We start from the raw sequence: 14,617 nt of genomic DNA on the forward strand, positions 1-14,617 counted from the left end.
CGCCCGCCCGCCCGCCGGCTCGCTGGGACCTGGCCCCCCGACCGCCCGGACCGGCTCCCGGAGCGCCGGGCCCGTCCGCAGCCCCTGGCTTTGCCGCCCTCCTGCGTAGCAGATCTCTCTCCCAGGCTTTCTTCTTCCACTTCTTTTTTTTCTTGTACCTTTGTCTTTCTCATTTAAATTTCCCTCCTAATCGCATTTTCCTTCTTGCCTCTTTTTCCTTCATTTCTCTTAGATTACCGGGTTTTATTTCCCTCTCTTCCTCATTTTCCCTGCTATATTCCTTTTTTTTCTTCTTCTTCCTTCTTGCATTTCTACCATTTGCCTTTCTTTTAAGCCTGCTTTCCCCGCTTTATTTCTCTATATCCTTCTCTCTTACTCCTGGTTTTTCTTTAAAAAATAAAAACAGAAGTCTTTTAAAATTTTTGTTTAATGACTTCATTTTCTGACTTAAATTTCCCTCCTATCTTTCGTTCTTGTCCTCTTTATAGCCTTTTCTCTTTCTCCTTTTCTTTTCCAGGTTCTTTTTCTCTCGTGTTTCTTCATTTCTTTCTCATTTCTTAATTCCCTGACTCCCGTGCAATCTCATCCCTTAGCAGCTCGAAGCCCTCCGTGCCCACCTTTCGTGGGTCCCCTTTTCTTCTGCTTCCCGACCTTCACTCTCCCTCTTCCAGGGCTGTTTCTAAAGCTGCGGGTCAACTCTGCAACCAGGGCTCGGACTGGTGGTTACAAACGGCCGGACAGGCCTCAGGCGGCATGCCCAACCTTCCTCTCTGCCCTGGCGTCACAGCTAGGAGCCATCGGAGTTCACTCCTACGATGATCCCTTCACCCATTTTGTGCCCCAGCTTTGCAGACCCGCTTGGCTTGGACCCCACAGCAGACACCGCAGGGGTCTGGAGATCGGGTCGGTGTAGATGCGCCCAGGAGGCTCACCTTCCATGTCCCGAGTGACGGTGCTGAAGTGCATCCCGGCCTGGGATCCTGGCAGCCGGCGAAGCTTCGCCAGATCGGAGGGCCCGGGGCCTGGGGCCAGCGCCTGGTAGGTGGTACGCTCTGCGGCCTCGGCTGCAACCAGAGAGGCAATGCTGAACGCACTGGCCCGGGGAGACAGCGGGCTCCGAGCGTCCATAGGCGCCCAGCGGCCTGGCCGCGCCGCCTCCAACTGCGTGCACCCAGCTGCACCGCGCCCGGCCCAGCCCACGGGGCCGGGGGCGGGGGCCTGCGGTGCCACTCACAGCCGCCGGCCCCAGGCCCAAGAGATTATGGCGTCACGACCCCCCACTCTGGTCCGGTGGAGAGGCCAAGACGGGTGAGAACCCTGGGAGCTCGGTGCCCTCTTGATTTTCAAGCTCCTGGCCCGGGATCTCCGCGCCCAGCGCCCCTCGAACATCCCCCGCCAAGCTCCTCCAGCCGTGGCCAGGGGCTCCCTCTGTAGACTGTCGGCTTCTGTAGCCCCTGAGGAGAGGCGAGTACATCGGAGCTTCAAGCCCTGCCCGCGGCACGGGGCACCGACGAAGAACCGCGGGCCCGACTGGGCCCGGCCCAGTCCCTGCCCTGGCCACTCCCGCTGCTGCCTCCTCCCCGGCTGCCCCTGCAACCTAGGTGAGGACAGGACGACTAGGGCTCTGGCCCTAGGAAAACAGCCCCAGGAAAACGTCGTCCGTTCCTCTAAGCAGTCGTAGAGGCCCCCACCTAGCAAAAGCCCCCAGCCCCTTTCGGTCGGCTCACTGTCGTGGCCGGGGACCCCAAGCCGAGGGACGCCGCCCAGGCAGCGCAGCCCGGGAACCCGAGCGTCATGCGCACCCGCGCGCGCCACCCGCCTCTGACCAGGACGCTTATACATCCGGAGGGTGGGCAGTGCCCGCTCCTCCGACCTCCCAGCTTACCGGCCAGGCTCTGGGAGGGCCGGGGGCGGGGCCTCGGCCAGCGGAGGAGCAGAGGACACGTCGTCGGAGAAGCTCCGGCCGCCGGGTCGTGCGCTGCCCCTTGCAGGCCCAGTGCGGCTAGGGAAGGCCCTGCCGGCATGGTGCGTGCGGCCTCCGGGCCTCAAGGCCTGACTAGGCCTATGCCTCCCCCCTATGTACTGCCTCCCAGGGGCCTCCTGTGCTCAGCTAAGAACGACCATGGCTTTCCTGTCCAGGGTCTCCCGGACCCTGAGTGTGAAGCCCAGAGCTGCTGGGCCTCCCAGGAACTTCCCAGGCCTTCACGTGGTCTCCACCACCCTTTGTGCCATCTCTGCCCCTGCAGGGTGGGAGGCAAGCAGTGTCTCCCAGTGGTTTTTACAATCCAGGAACCTCAGACCTGAGTCTGGAGGAAGTTGCTGACTGCCTGGGAGACAGGGAGGCTGGACTCTGGCGAAGGGATGGTTCAGGCCAGAGGTCCAGGTGGGAGTGTAGGGCAGGTGTGTGACCGATGATGGAGAACATGTCAAGCTGCAAGTGTGAAGACCCTTGGGAAGCAGCTGTGGTCTTTAGTTTGCTAGGGGCAGCGGAAGTCATCTACCAGGGCGTCCTGTTGATCTTGAGTGGGTGTTCTGGGGCTGTGGCAATGACCTGTGGGAGTGGAGGAGGGGAGATGAGGGGTGAGTGTGAGGCTGGGATCAGCCAGCAAGACATGGGGAATCTACTTCAGCTGGGAGGGATCAGTTGGGGGTCAAGGGGATGGGACTTGGTGGGGGGGGTGGCCCCATTTGTACCTAGTGCTCTGTTGGGTTACATTATCAGGGGATCTGAGTAGGATTCTGTACTCAGATACACTAGGCTCTGCAGGCTGTGTCTGGGTCCCTGTGCAGGGCACAGTGGTGGCTGGTGAGGCTCCTGCCTCCAGTTGTTGGCACTCTCAGAGCTGCAGGCCTCCAGAGCGTGTGTGGGGGGGGGCACGGGACGGGACGTGGGTGTGTTCTGTGCACCCGAGGGAGCCGTTCACATGGATCTGAGCATACACCTGAGGACCAACACAAGTATTGCACCCCTGGGTGATGCCAACACCAAGGAGGGTGAAGTGTAAGTGAAAAATCCGGGCTACGATTTCGTGGAGACTCTGGGTCGGCATTCTAGAGCGCAGGTCCTGAGGTCCTGGACACTTCCACGCCTGCAACGGTGGGCAACAGCGTTCTCCCAGGCCCTTTTAACTCCTTGGTGACCAAGCTGGGACGCTGCAAGTGGAGCTGGGCAGGTAAAAGCGCGGGTGAAGGAAGACTCCAGTAGGGTGGTGGATGAGGGGGGCCGCTGGCCCAGCTGACTCCGCCAGATGCTCTGTGGATACTCACCCACCCCATCAAAGAATAGGGCCCTTTGAGAGCCCTGGCTAAGGGGGCCCAAAGTTCGCGAAGTGAGAGATTTATGGGCGGAGCTGCCACCTCCACTGCTCACCCCGGAGCTGCATTCTTCTGACCTCCTCCCTCAATGGGCTCGCCCCCTCTCTTAAAGCTCAGCCGCCCCGGAGCCCTCCTGCCCCGGCGCTTCTCTTCTCCGGCCGCCGCCCCACCCCTCCTGCCCGCCATAGCGCTGGGAGAGAAAGCGCCTTCCGCGTGGCCACGCGCCGCGCTCACCTTGGCCGGGTACCCAGACGCAGCGCTTGGACAGGCCTCGCACCGCCGGGAAGCTTTCCTTCCTCACCTGGACCTGCCTCAGCTTCAGCCTGCCTCGCTCCCCCTGCCGGTGGAGCCTCCATTACCACCAGGTAGGAAGTCTGGCCTGCCTTGAGCGTGCGCGCGGGCGGGGCTCTGCGCAGGGTCTAACCCTTTAGGATTTGCTCTGCACACCCACCACTCCATGCTGGATGCTGAGAGAGGACGGGACCCGTACAGCATTCTACAGCGTTACTGGGTCTGTTTGGCAGGCTCTGATCCGCTGCTGAAAGTGAGCCTATTTCACAGTCCCTAAAAAACGAGGCTCCCCTTGGACTCGCAGCAGATATGTAAAGAATGGGAGCGCAATGCCGAACTGAAGACAAGCAGGAATAGAGAGTGGATGGCGGTTAAAGTCATGGGCCAGCCAAAATCCACTGTATGGCTTTCCCCAGTACTGACCTAAGGAGTCCAGCATCCTCAAATCAAACCCTAAATGTGGACCCGTTCTCTCCAGTGCTTCTCTGATCTGGTCCAGCTCCGCCTCCCTTGGGCACACGTGGCTCCCCCACATGAACCACCAGACGGAGCCCTCACACCCATATGTAGGACCCCACTCCTCACTCACCCTCCTCCCTCTTCAAATCATATCCAAGGTCCGCCTTCACCGCACAGAAGTCATTCAAACCGTGGCACTCGTCCCCATCCCTGGAAGGACTCGCGCACCCCCGTGTGTCTCCTGCGCGCCACCGCCTGCCCACAGGAGACAAGTGCGCTGATCCGCAACCCCAGCGTGCCTCCAAAGCATTTCAGGGCAAATGTGCCCACGGATTGATCCGTGTGGGCGTCCATCTGTAGCTTCGGCCGCAGGAATCGGACACACAGCGGGTTGAAGCTACCTGAGGACGCCCGGGAGAAGACCGGTTTCTCTGGACTGTATTAGTTCGGTTCTGGGTCAATTTTTCAGGAACCTAAGGTGCCTGCGTGGCTGCGGCCTTGATCTCAGCCTGGACTAGGGTGGGGATTGGGGAGTCTGGGAGAATTTCTCAGAGGATGCCCCAAATGTCTATGATCCGACCCGCACCTACTGTTACCAGCGGCCCAGCTAGATCCTACCACCAGTGAGGTTGGGAAGTTCACGGGGCCAAGTCTCAACATGGATGGGGATGGGGGCGCCGCCGGAGGCCCAACCTTCACCAGAGGCGGGAGAGGTAGATTCTCAGGGCATCTATGACCTCCCTTCCCCTTCCCAGCTCTCCGCTCCAGCCCACAGCGACCTTGGTTCCTCCATCCCTCCTCCATCCCTCCATCTAGTGAAGATGCTTAGCCCACGCTAAGCTGCTTAGCCCACGCTGGCGTCATCCATTGAGGAACGGAACTATGAGGATGGCACTAGACTCTGACCTTAGAGGTGTGTGTGAGGTCTGTGGACCTCTTGGCTATGGCAGGCAGTGACTGGCAGAAGTCCAGGCACCCCCTTCCCCCATCTTTGGTCCCCAGAGGCTGAGCCTTCGCTGGGTCAGGGAAGACAGCGGTGCTGGGTCTGTGGCAGAGTCTGGTCCATTCTCTGACTGTCCTGGAAGCAGCCACAACTATAAATGCAACAGCTCCTCACAGGTTCTGGGGCAGGTGCTGGGTCCAAGCTGAGGGAGGACAGGTTGGGCCTCACCTTGCCAGGTTTGGGGGTTGTCCTTCCCACACAGTTAGGGAAAGAACACCAGGGTGAGGAGCCATTTCTCCAGCCTGCCCCTCTGCTGCTCCTTGAGCCCATGGAGTTGCTGCCCCCACCCTCAGGGCTCCACCCACCTCTTCCCTAACCTGTCTCTCAGGTGGCTCCTAATTGCTCGCTGGTCCTTTCCCCCACTCAGAGGCTCTTCTTCCTGGGCACTTGCTGAGAGCACCCCAGCGTGTCCTCCTTGGAGTTGATATTGGTTTAGCCCCAAACTGGTGCCCTATGGGGCTTGGATCCTGGAGCTCAGAGGTTTTGGCAGGCCCCAGGCCAACAATGGAGTTGCCTTGGGGAGTCCTGCCAGGCAGATCTGAAGTTCTTATAAAGGCCAGGTATGAGGACCAGTCTGGTATTTGCATTCAGTGACTCCAGTAAGAGCATGCTAAGCAGTAGCCAGGGTGCATCCTTCTGTCTGGGTGACCCATCTCTGAGTCCTTGTGTCTGTCTGCCCTCAGGGCCTGATGACTGCAGGATCAACAAGGAGGGAAACTGAGACACAGGAGGGCCAGAAAAGTGACGGGTTGAAGGCTGGGGAGATGAGCAGGCAAGACAGAGGGGACGCTTGGAGGGTGGCTGAGGGTCTGCACAGCCGTGCACAGCTGGGCCCCCAGCCTCCCCTTTGTGGGTGCTGTCGTCTGGGCCGAATGCCCAGGAGGACAGATGGGGGAAGAGGGGGAGAGGGATAATCAGACCGGATGGGGCTGTCAAGGCAGGGCTGGGTAAGAGCACCACTCTGCCCCCCTACCCTGCTGGGCACTAGGGGCCCCCCTGCAGGCTGGAAGTTCCCACAACTCCAGAACAAACAAACAAACAGACAGACTGATGGACAGCCAGGCCCTGAGCCCCTCTCCGATTTCTGAGCCTGTTGATTTAGCTGCCCACTTGGCGGGAGGATCCAGCCACATGGGGAGTTGGCTGTCCATCTGTCCAGCCATCAGCTGGGGTAGTCCTGGCCACACTAACTTGCTTCACTTGGGTATTCTTAGGCAGAGGTGAGGCTCAGAGACCGAGGTGATTTAGATTCCAGCTTGGTGGGGTGACTGCTCCCTGTCCATTCAGGGTTACCATTCAGGGTTAGGGGGAGCTGAGGAAAGCAGCCCCTTACCAGCCACCTCCCTTCCCCTCTGTGGCCAGAGCAGAGGGCTACAGTTTCCAGGGGGAGGTCATACTCCCCAAGGCCCTGGAGGTGTGTCAGTTGAGAGTGAGTGGTTAGAAGAGGAATCTCTCTAGGAACCAGAACCTGTCTACCCATGCTAGAACACCCACCCACTCACCCACCCCAACACACACACACACACACACACACACACACACTCATGAGCAGGGATATGCTACATACCTACACAAACACATACAAGGGAGCTTCACAAAATTTGTGGAAAATGGAATGAAAAGATAATGGAACTTTGCCACCAACTCTTTGTAGCCTCCTTGATATGTGCATGGTGGGTGTGCGGAAGGGAATGAGCACAAGGGTGAGACTGTATGTGTGGATTTGTGTGTATGAGTGTTGGCGTGAGTGTCTAGCGTCTGTGAGTGTGTGTGGATATACTTGTACAAGTATGGATACACGTACACATGTGAACATACTACATGTACTTGTGAGCAAACACGTATACAAACCCAGCACATTGCACACTTGTAAGCACCAGCACACATGTGCATGTGTGCACATACCATACCCACAGACATCATGCTTTTGTAAGCATGTACACCCATATACACATTTGCACAACCAGCACACAAGACAGATCATACACATGAGTGTTGGCACCTACGTACACATGTGCACACACAACACACACATATACATTGCATCCTCGTGGACATGGGGGCACACATACATAGTACTCAGACATTGCACACTTGTGAACATGAGCACACACGTGCACATGCACACACAGACATGAGTACCCATGTACACAATGCACAGCCAGTACACACACAGACACATCATTATATGCTCATGAGCATTGTATACTGTGCACACACGTGTCACACACAGTAAACACACAGGCACATTGTACTTGTGAACATGGGTACACACATACAAACATTTGTGAGTAACTACGCATGCCTGCACATCCAGTGCATATACAGAGATGTCACTACAAATTATACATGTGTAAGCATGAGCACGGAGTACTGGCGTGGTGCCATAGGATAAACACTCGACCTCAAGATCAGTTTGAACTGCAAGGTTGGTGGTTCAAACTCACCAGCAGCTCCTCAGAAACCCTATACAGGGCCACTATGAGTTAGAAGTGACTTGACAACACATAACAGTAAGCATGAGCCCACACCTATACGTGCACGCACACAGACAGAAGCACCTGAAGGCATGTGCGGCACACGTACACAGATATACACCTGTGCATACACCTCATCTTCAGTGCTGATAGGAAGGCCACCCTTGTCATCTCAGTAAGTCATGGGACTTCAGCTGAGGCCCTCGTGGAACCTCAGGTGGTACAGGTTGAAGGGAGACTCAGAATCTTAGTCCATTCATGTCGGTTACCCCAAGAAGATCCTGGATGCTGGGGTAGAGGAAGAGTCTCTCACATGGACTCTATCTGGTTTGGGGGTGAATCAGCCCTCAGGTCAGCACTTGGGAACCAGAAAGGAGGGGTGAGGTATGGTGCCCACCCTGGGGCCTCATAAGACTTGGCTGATAGGTTCAGTAGGCAATGTACATGCTGTGTATCTCTTCATAAAGCATTTATAATGATCAAATTCTCATATATCAAACTTGGAATTTCTATTAAATGTTGATGCTGCCCATGCGCTGTGACAGCAACGTGTGAATGTTGGGAGAAAACTAGAGTAGAGTTCCCATCAATGGTCGGTGGGTGAGAAGTACCCCCTACCCTCACTGTACTCCTGGCCCATTCACTTTCTTCCTGTTGACCTCCCCCCAAGGCCACCAGATTACTTACCAGCCCTTAGGTAACCCCTGACTGATGCTGTCCCAGGTCAGCCCTCTCTCCCCAAGGGCTGACCTGGGGTTGGAGGCAGTTGGGAGGCAGATGGCAGGGACACGAGTGCCACAGCAGAGTCAGCAGGGAGGACAGAGGGGCATGTGAATTTCCAGCACCCACACGAGCAAGAGGGGATCAGGCTTACGGGGCAGGGGAGGCAGCTGATGGACTCTCCTTTCCATTGGGCCAGCGTCTTCCAGCACTGTCTGCTCCCCTACCCTGGGGAGGAACTCTTGGAAAGAGGGCAGAAAAGGCATTTTGAAAGAGAACAGAACTCCAGGCAGGGCCCCTCACTTGGCAAAGGTCCAGTCTGTGTTTTTACCTGAGAAATGGGTAGAAGGCTCAAGATCCCATAGAAGCCTTGTGTGGTTCAAGCAAGTTGTGTCTGCTCTCAAATGTGGCGGCCTCCCATGTCATCTTGAATCCCAGTTGGCTCCCAGACCCTGGAACAGTGAGTAAGGTAGCTTTTACCTCTTCTGTTCCTGGGGGCCTGTAGGAAGGGGTGCCTCGTTTGGGGGACAGAGCACCCATTGGGAGGATACCTTAGGCCCTCTGCCTGGCTCCCAGCAGCCTTAGCCAGGCCCCTACCTGACTCTGTGTCCTCACAAAGCCTTGGTTTCCCCTTGCCTACAAACATGCCCCACCCCCAGTTTTGACAGATCCCTGCCCTCTTTTGCGTCTCTCTGCTCAAACCAGGTTGGAATTTCTCAAAAGCAAACAAATAGACGAGCTCAGAGTTGTGGTTTTCCGAGCTCAGATTCCTCCTGGGTCTGTCTGAGCCTGTGTCAGGCCCGGACGGCCAACCCATGACTGGCTAGACGAGAGGCCCACGGCTGAGCCTCCTGGCCCGATGGCTGCTGGACTTGCTTGTGGTGGGGCCCAGCTCAGAGTCTGCAGTCCTCACGTCCCTCCCCAGATCCCAGAAGTGCTGCCTGGGCTGAGGAGCAGAGAGCGCTGGACCTGGTGGAGTCTGAATGGGATGTGAAAGTGGGCTCTGACCGGGCTGGTGACTGGGGGATAGCAGGCTGGGGAGTGGGAGGGACTGGAGCAGTCAGGGGCTCAGGAGAGGATGGGACTGATGGGGAGAGATGGAGCAGGCCGTGGTGACCTTGTGAAGACCCAAGGCAGGACCATGGAGGCCTCATGGGAATGTGTGGGTGGGAGAGACGGGCTAGAGGTAGCAGGGCACCTCAAGGGGCCAGGGCTTGGCGGGAGGGATGGGATGAGGGGAGGGCAGGAGGGGGCTCTTGCCAGGTGGTCTTAATCTCCTCAGTGAAATAGGAGTCCTGGGGGCGGGTGGGTGGGTGGGGGAGGACGAGGAGCTCAGACAGCTGTGGCTGAGGTGGACGGGCCTGTCAGTCCGGGAGGCCCCTGGGCCAGCTCCCCAACTTGGGATTCTGGTGCTGGTTCTTGAATCTACTCCACCTCCCTCAGCACTCTCAGCCTTTGCTGTGGTGAGGGTCTGTGGCCATGTGTCCGGGCATGTGTAGGGGGTCACCTGGGCCCTTCCTGCTAATTTCAGCAGCAGGACCAGCTCCCACCCCACTGAAACCCTTCCCTTTGGGTCCTCAAAAAACTGCAGGCTCTGGTAATGCCTGGGCAAGGGGAGGGGCTAGGGAGAAGGGAGAGGTCCCTGGCCAGACCTGGACCCCTCACTTTGTCCCAGTAGGCCCAGCACAGGGACCAGAAGGAAAGAGGGACTGATTTAACTGGGGCTTCCCCTAACAGGCCTTGGTCTTCTCCTCAATCCGCTAAAAGATCCCCCAGAGGTGGGAAACTGAGGCTGGTGGGAGGGGCGCAGTGAGTGAAGTTGACTGTGGCCACCAGGCAACATGAATGGGGGAAGGGGAGGGTGGGGGGCTTAGAGGCGTCGGCTGCCTTGATCCTGGTAAGTGAGTGCTTGGCACCAGCTGTGTTGGGTGGACAGACAGACAGACAGACAGACGGATATGAGCTTTCACCGTGCCCCCAATGCCAGGCCCGCCCACCCCTAGGGTGTTTGCCAGAACCAATGCACTGGGCAGCCACCTCACACTGGGCAGAGGGTGGGCAGGCGCCGGGATGTCTCAGGCTGCTTGGGGAACCGCCAGGCCTAGGACCAATATGTGTCCAAGGTGGTTCTCATTGCAGCTACAGGTCAATCCCAGCCTAGAGAAACGGAGGCAGTCCCCTCTAAATGAAATCAATTTGGAGAGGGTGGGTGAAGCATCTGGCCCTTCATGGGGATACCATGACCAGGGTCACTTTTTACAGGAGCCCCTGGAGGGGTGCTCAGGGCTGTGGGATGCCTTGTCCCTCCTTCCTGGCTGTGAACCCTATCTCCACCTAGGTAAGCCAGTCTTAGGAGTGTACGCGTCTGTGCCTGCTAGTCCCTGCTCTCTTCTCAGTTTCTTCCTCCAAACCCTCTCAACCCCCCAGCCCCCAAACAAGTCGTCTTCCTTAGCCTGTCAGTGTGGGACTTGCCACAAAGGTTTTGTTTGTTTATGTCACTGTTTCCTTCCATGGGGCTCACAGCCATCAGAAGATCAGGGTGCTGGGGACAGTTAAGAGGAGCCCAGTCCAGCCCAGTCCACACATGCACAGAAGCAGTGAATCCAAGGCAGAACTGAGACAGGCAGTAAGTGCCCTTGAATGTCACCAAGCAGGTGGCACATTCATCAGGCTAGGCTGGCCCTCCCGAGGTAGACGCTGGCAGATTCATAGCAAGTTTTGGATTCTGGGCCTTTGGATCCCCCTGGACATGGGGTGCCAGCTCTGCGCTGCTGGGTAAAGGTAGGACTACTGGTTCAGAAGCTCTCTGTAGAACCTTCCACTCGGCACCCAGCCAGTCCTTCACATGGCTTCCTCTCCACTACCTGGGTGAGAATCCTTTCCCAGATTCTCTGGGCAGAACCACTACTAGTCAGCTTAGTGTGGAGTTCTGCCACCAGATTTCTTTCTAACAGCTGGTGAAGACCAACCAGGGTCTAATTTAGGGTTTCCTTTTAGGTCAGGAAGCTAACAAACAGAGATACTCTCAAATGTCTACAGAGGAAGCAGACCAGGTCTAAGGGAAGCATGGTCTGGAAGGAGATGATTGCTCCTGAATGAAGAGTTTTTGTCATCCTCAGAGCTGCCTGGTAGGGGGATGGGGAAAGCAGACAGAGATGTAGCTGTCCAAGTAGAGGATGGGAGAGAAGACCCTTCACCCTCATGATTCTGTGGATGACACAGGTTCCAGTGGGGACACCAAACTACAGGAGTTGAACTTGAAGGACATTTTCCAGGGACACTTGATGTGAATCTGGGTTTTGCACTGGGAGTAATGGCTCAGTGGTCCTTGGACTAGACTTTGCTGTGGACTTTGGAATTCACCCTCCTCATCCACAGGCCCAGCACACAATCCAGAACCTTCCTGGAAGTCTAGGATTGAGGAACAGTGAGGAATGCGGGTTTAGGAATGAGGTGGTTTAGGAATGCTGCAGAGGTGAAAGGCACATTCCAGCTCAGCCCGTGAGAACTTTGGGGGTCTTGGGAGGAGAGATGATAAAATGAGTGTTAGGTACCTAGTTAGACATCAGTAAATTGTCCCTGTTGCGTATATGCTCCATGAATCAAGCAATGGTCACCGCTTAGGAGTGAAGATACTGCCCCAGGGGGTGGACACCACCCTCTTGGGATAGGATGTTACTTCCTTCATTCTGTATGTGCTACCTTTCTTGAAGTGGCCCCACTTGCTCCCCTGTATGGCTCCAAGAGATTTATGTGCCTTTGCTCTTGATGCTGGACACCTTTATATAGGTGCCTAGACCCTTCCAGACCCTTTGGAAACCCCCATCCCACCCAGCACCAGTTGATAGCTGGCCTGGACAAAATCCGAAGCCATTCCCTATGACTGGTATGGACAGTCAGGATCAAGGATCTTGGATTTCTGACAAGGGGACCCCCCACCTGGTGGCGGCTGACACCTGAGCCCACCCTACCAAGGCAACCAACAAAGGGCAGGGATGAGGAGGACCTGGGACCACTGCCATGAGATCTGTATGAAAATTCCAAGGCTACTCATCCTGGTACCAGAGGGAGACTGAGACCCAAAGCACTGTGGACATGTACACCAGGATTCCCCCATGTCCCAACCTGGCTCCTACCCTGGTGCCCTGCCCACTTCAGTCCACCACCCGCCCGCCCAGGCAGAAAGGGGCCATTTCCTCCAGCCCCCGCCCCGGGGAGTGACACGGAGCTGGCAAAACAAACAGGCCATCCCTCCTACAGCCACCGGCTGGTGATGGATGACCAGAGGGGCTGGCCGTGCTGATGGACGACTGCCCATCACATGGGGGGTGGGGTGGGGGTCGACTGGGGCCTCAGAAGCAGGCACACACACACAGGCACGCACACACACATGCCAGTCATGGGTATCTCCCATGGGCACCCACTTAGTCTCACTCTGAGAGGCATCCAGGTGGGTCTCCCTATCACTTGGTGGGGATCCTTGCCTGGGCTCTCCATTGTGGATCAGGGATGAACCAAGATGAGGATGTATACGAGGGCTGGGCCCTCTACACTATCTCCACTGTACATCCCGAGAACAAAATGCTCTCCCCGCTCAGCTGAATCCCTCTGAAGCTTGTCATAGCAAATGTGTGTGATGCCAGAGCTTGGGGCTTCTGCCACACAAGTCCCCAGCAGAGCCCAGCAAGCTGCTCTGAGTCTAGGGCTTGGGCTACTTGGGATGCGTGTGTTTGAGGCCAGTGGGATGCCACAGGCCATGTCTCTTGGCATGTCTTCTATACTGGGCTGGGTTAACAGCCTCCAGCCCAATTGCCAGCCACCTGCAGGGGCCTGAGGGACATCTAGTGATCCAGCCTGAGGCCTAAAGCAGTGCAGGCCACCCAGCTGGTGACTGACCAGAGAGGAAGGGCGGCTAGGGCCCAGGCCTCTGACCCTCTACTGCCCAGCATGTCCGGCCAAAAGGAAGCTTCTGAGACCCCTATTTCCTGCACCTCAGAGCAAGCTGGGGCCTCTCAGGTCCTTAGCTAGGAGAGGGTACTTCCCTCCAGAGTCCCTGACCCTGCCCTCCAGCCCTCGGCTACGTGTTTCCTGGTGGGACAAGGGGGCTGGGCAGGAGACTGGCTCAGATCCGGGGTCGGCAAGGGCGGGAGGCCCCATAAGGGGGACAGAGACAAGCAGGGGACTGAAAAGAAGGTGAGAACTAGAGCAGAGGCAGGCCTTGTGTCTAGGTGCACAGAGAATGCTGGGCAGGAAGGTGGGTGGATCAATCTGGGGTAGAGGGCCTGGTGGGTGAGGGGTCTGGTATAGGGGCAAGGGCTGAGCCTAGGTGTGTGACCTGGTCTGGACATAGGGCTGTTCACTGAACAGGGACATGACGTCTGCAGGTAGGCCACATGGAACCCTGGGGGTCCCAGATGGGCTAGCCCCTGCTCTACTTTACCAGGTCAATGTTTAAAGCAGCCACCAGCTACCCAGAGTAGCAGGTGATGCCAGAGTATGGCGTGTGAAGGAGGGGGCTGTGGGCTGTGAGGACACACTGGGGACAGCTGGACAGTGTCGGGCCCCTTTGACCAGGGTTCTGATGAGTGGAGGGTGGGTAATGAGCATTTGGACTGCCTGTCCAGCTGTTGAAGCCTGAGACTCCAATTCCCCTCAGCGTCTCAGAAGGGCCACCCGGCAGATGGGGCAGGAAGTCTGGGGTCTGGCCCAGCTGGCAGAACAGGGGACAGAACCGAGGCCCACTTGGGGCAAGAAGTAGCTCAGGGCTCCAGCGGGATAGGGTGGACCTAAGGGGACATGTCCTCCCTATGAACATCCTGCCTGGAGGCAGAAGGAAAGAGAGCTGTGGGTCTAGTTGGGCAGGAAGGGCCCCAGTCTCACCCTCCCCTCGGCCAGGGCCCTGGGGAATCCCAGAAGAGACTACCCTTCTGGCATGGCAGTCTGGGCTGACTCCCCTTGCACTGGGGTTGTTTTCCTTGTGAACATGCCCTGTTCAGGTGGGTCTGACACCCTGTTCTCTCCAAGGCTCTCTCCAGTGCCTGGCCTCAGTTTCCCATCGGAGCCCAAGCCAGAACCCTGGTCTCCTAACATGCACGTGAATGATGGAAGATGGCGGAGGAGCAGAGGGAGAGAGAAGCACCCCCCACCAGAAACTTCTGCCCCAGGCATCGGACTGCTCCTGGGAAGACAGCCCAGGCCCAGCTGCCCCTGCTCTGGCCCCCCAGGGAGGGGGTCAGCAGCCCAGCCCCCTACCCCACCCTGTTGGCCTAAATATAACTGGGGCAGGCGCCTGGCTGGGAATAGAGACCTCTGTCAGCCCCCAGCAGGTGCTGGTGGGAGGAAGGTCAGCATG

This window comes from Chrysochloris asiatica, unplaced genomic scaffold (assembly GCF_000296735.1).
Source record: "Chrysochloris asiatica unplaced genomic scaffold, ChrAsi1.0 scaffold00340, whole genome shotgun sequence".
NCBI lineage: Eukaryota > Metazoa > Chordata > Mammalia > Afrosoricida > Chrysochloridae > Chrysochloris > Chrysochloris asiatica.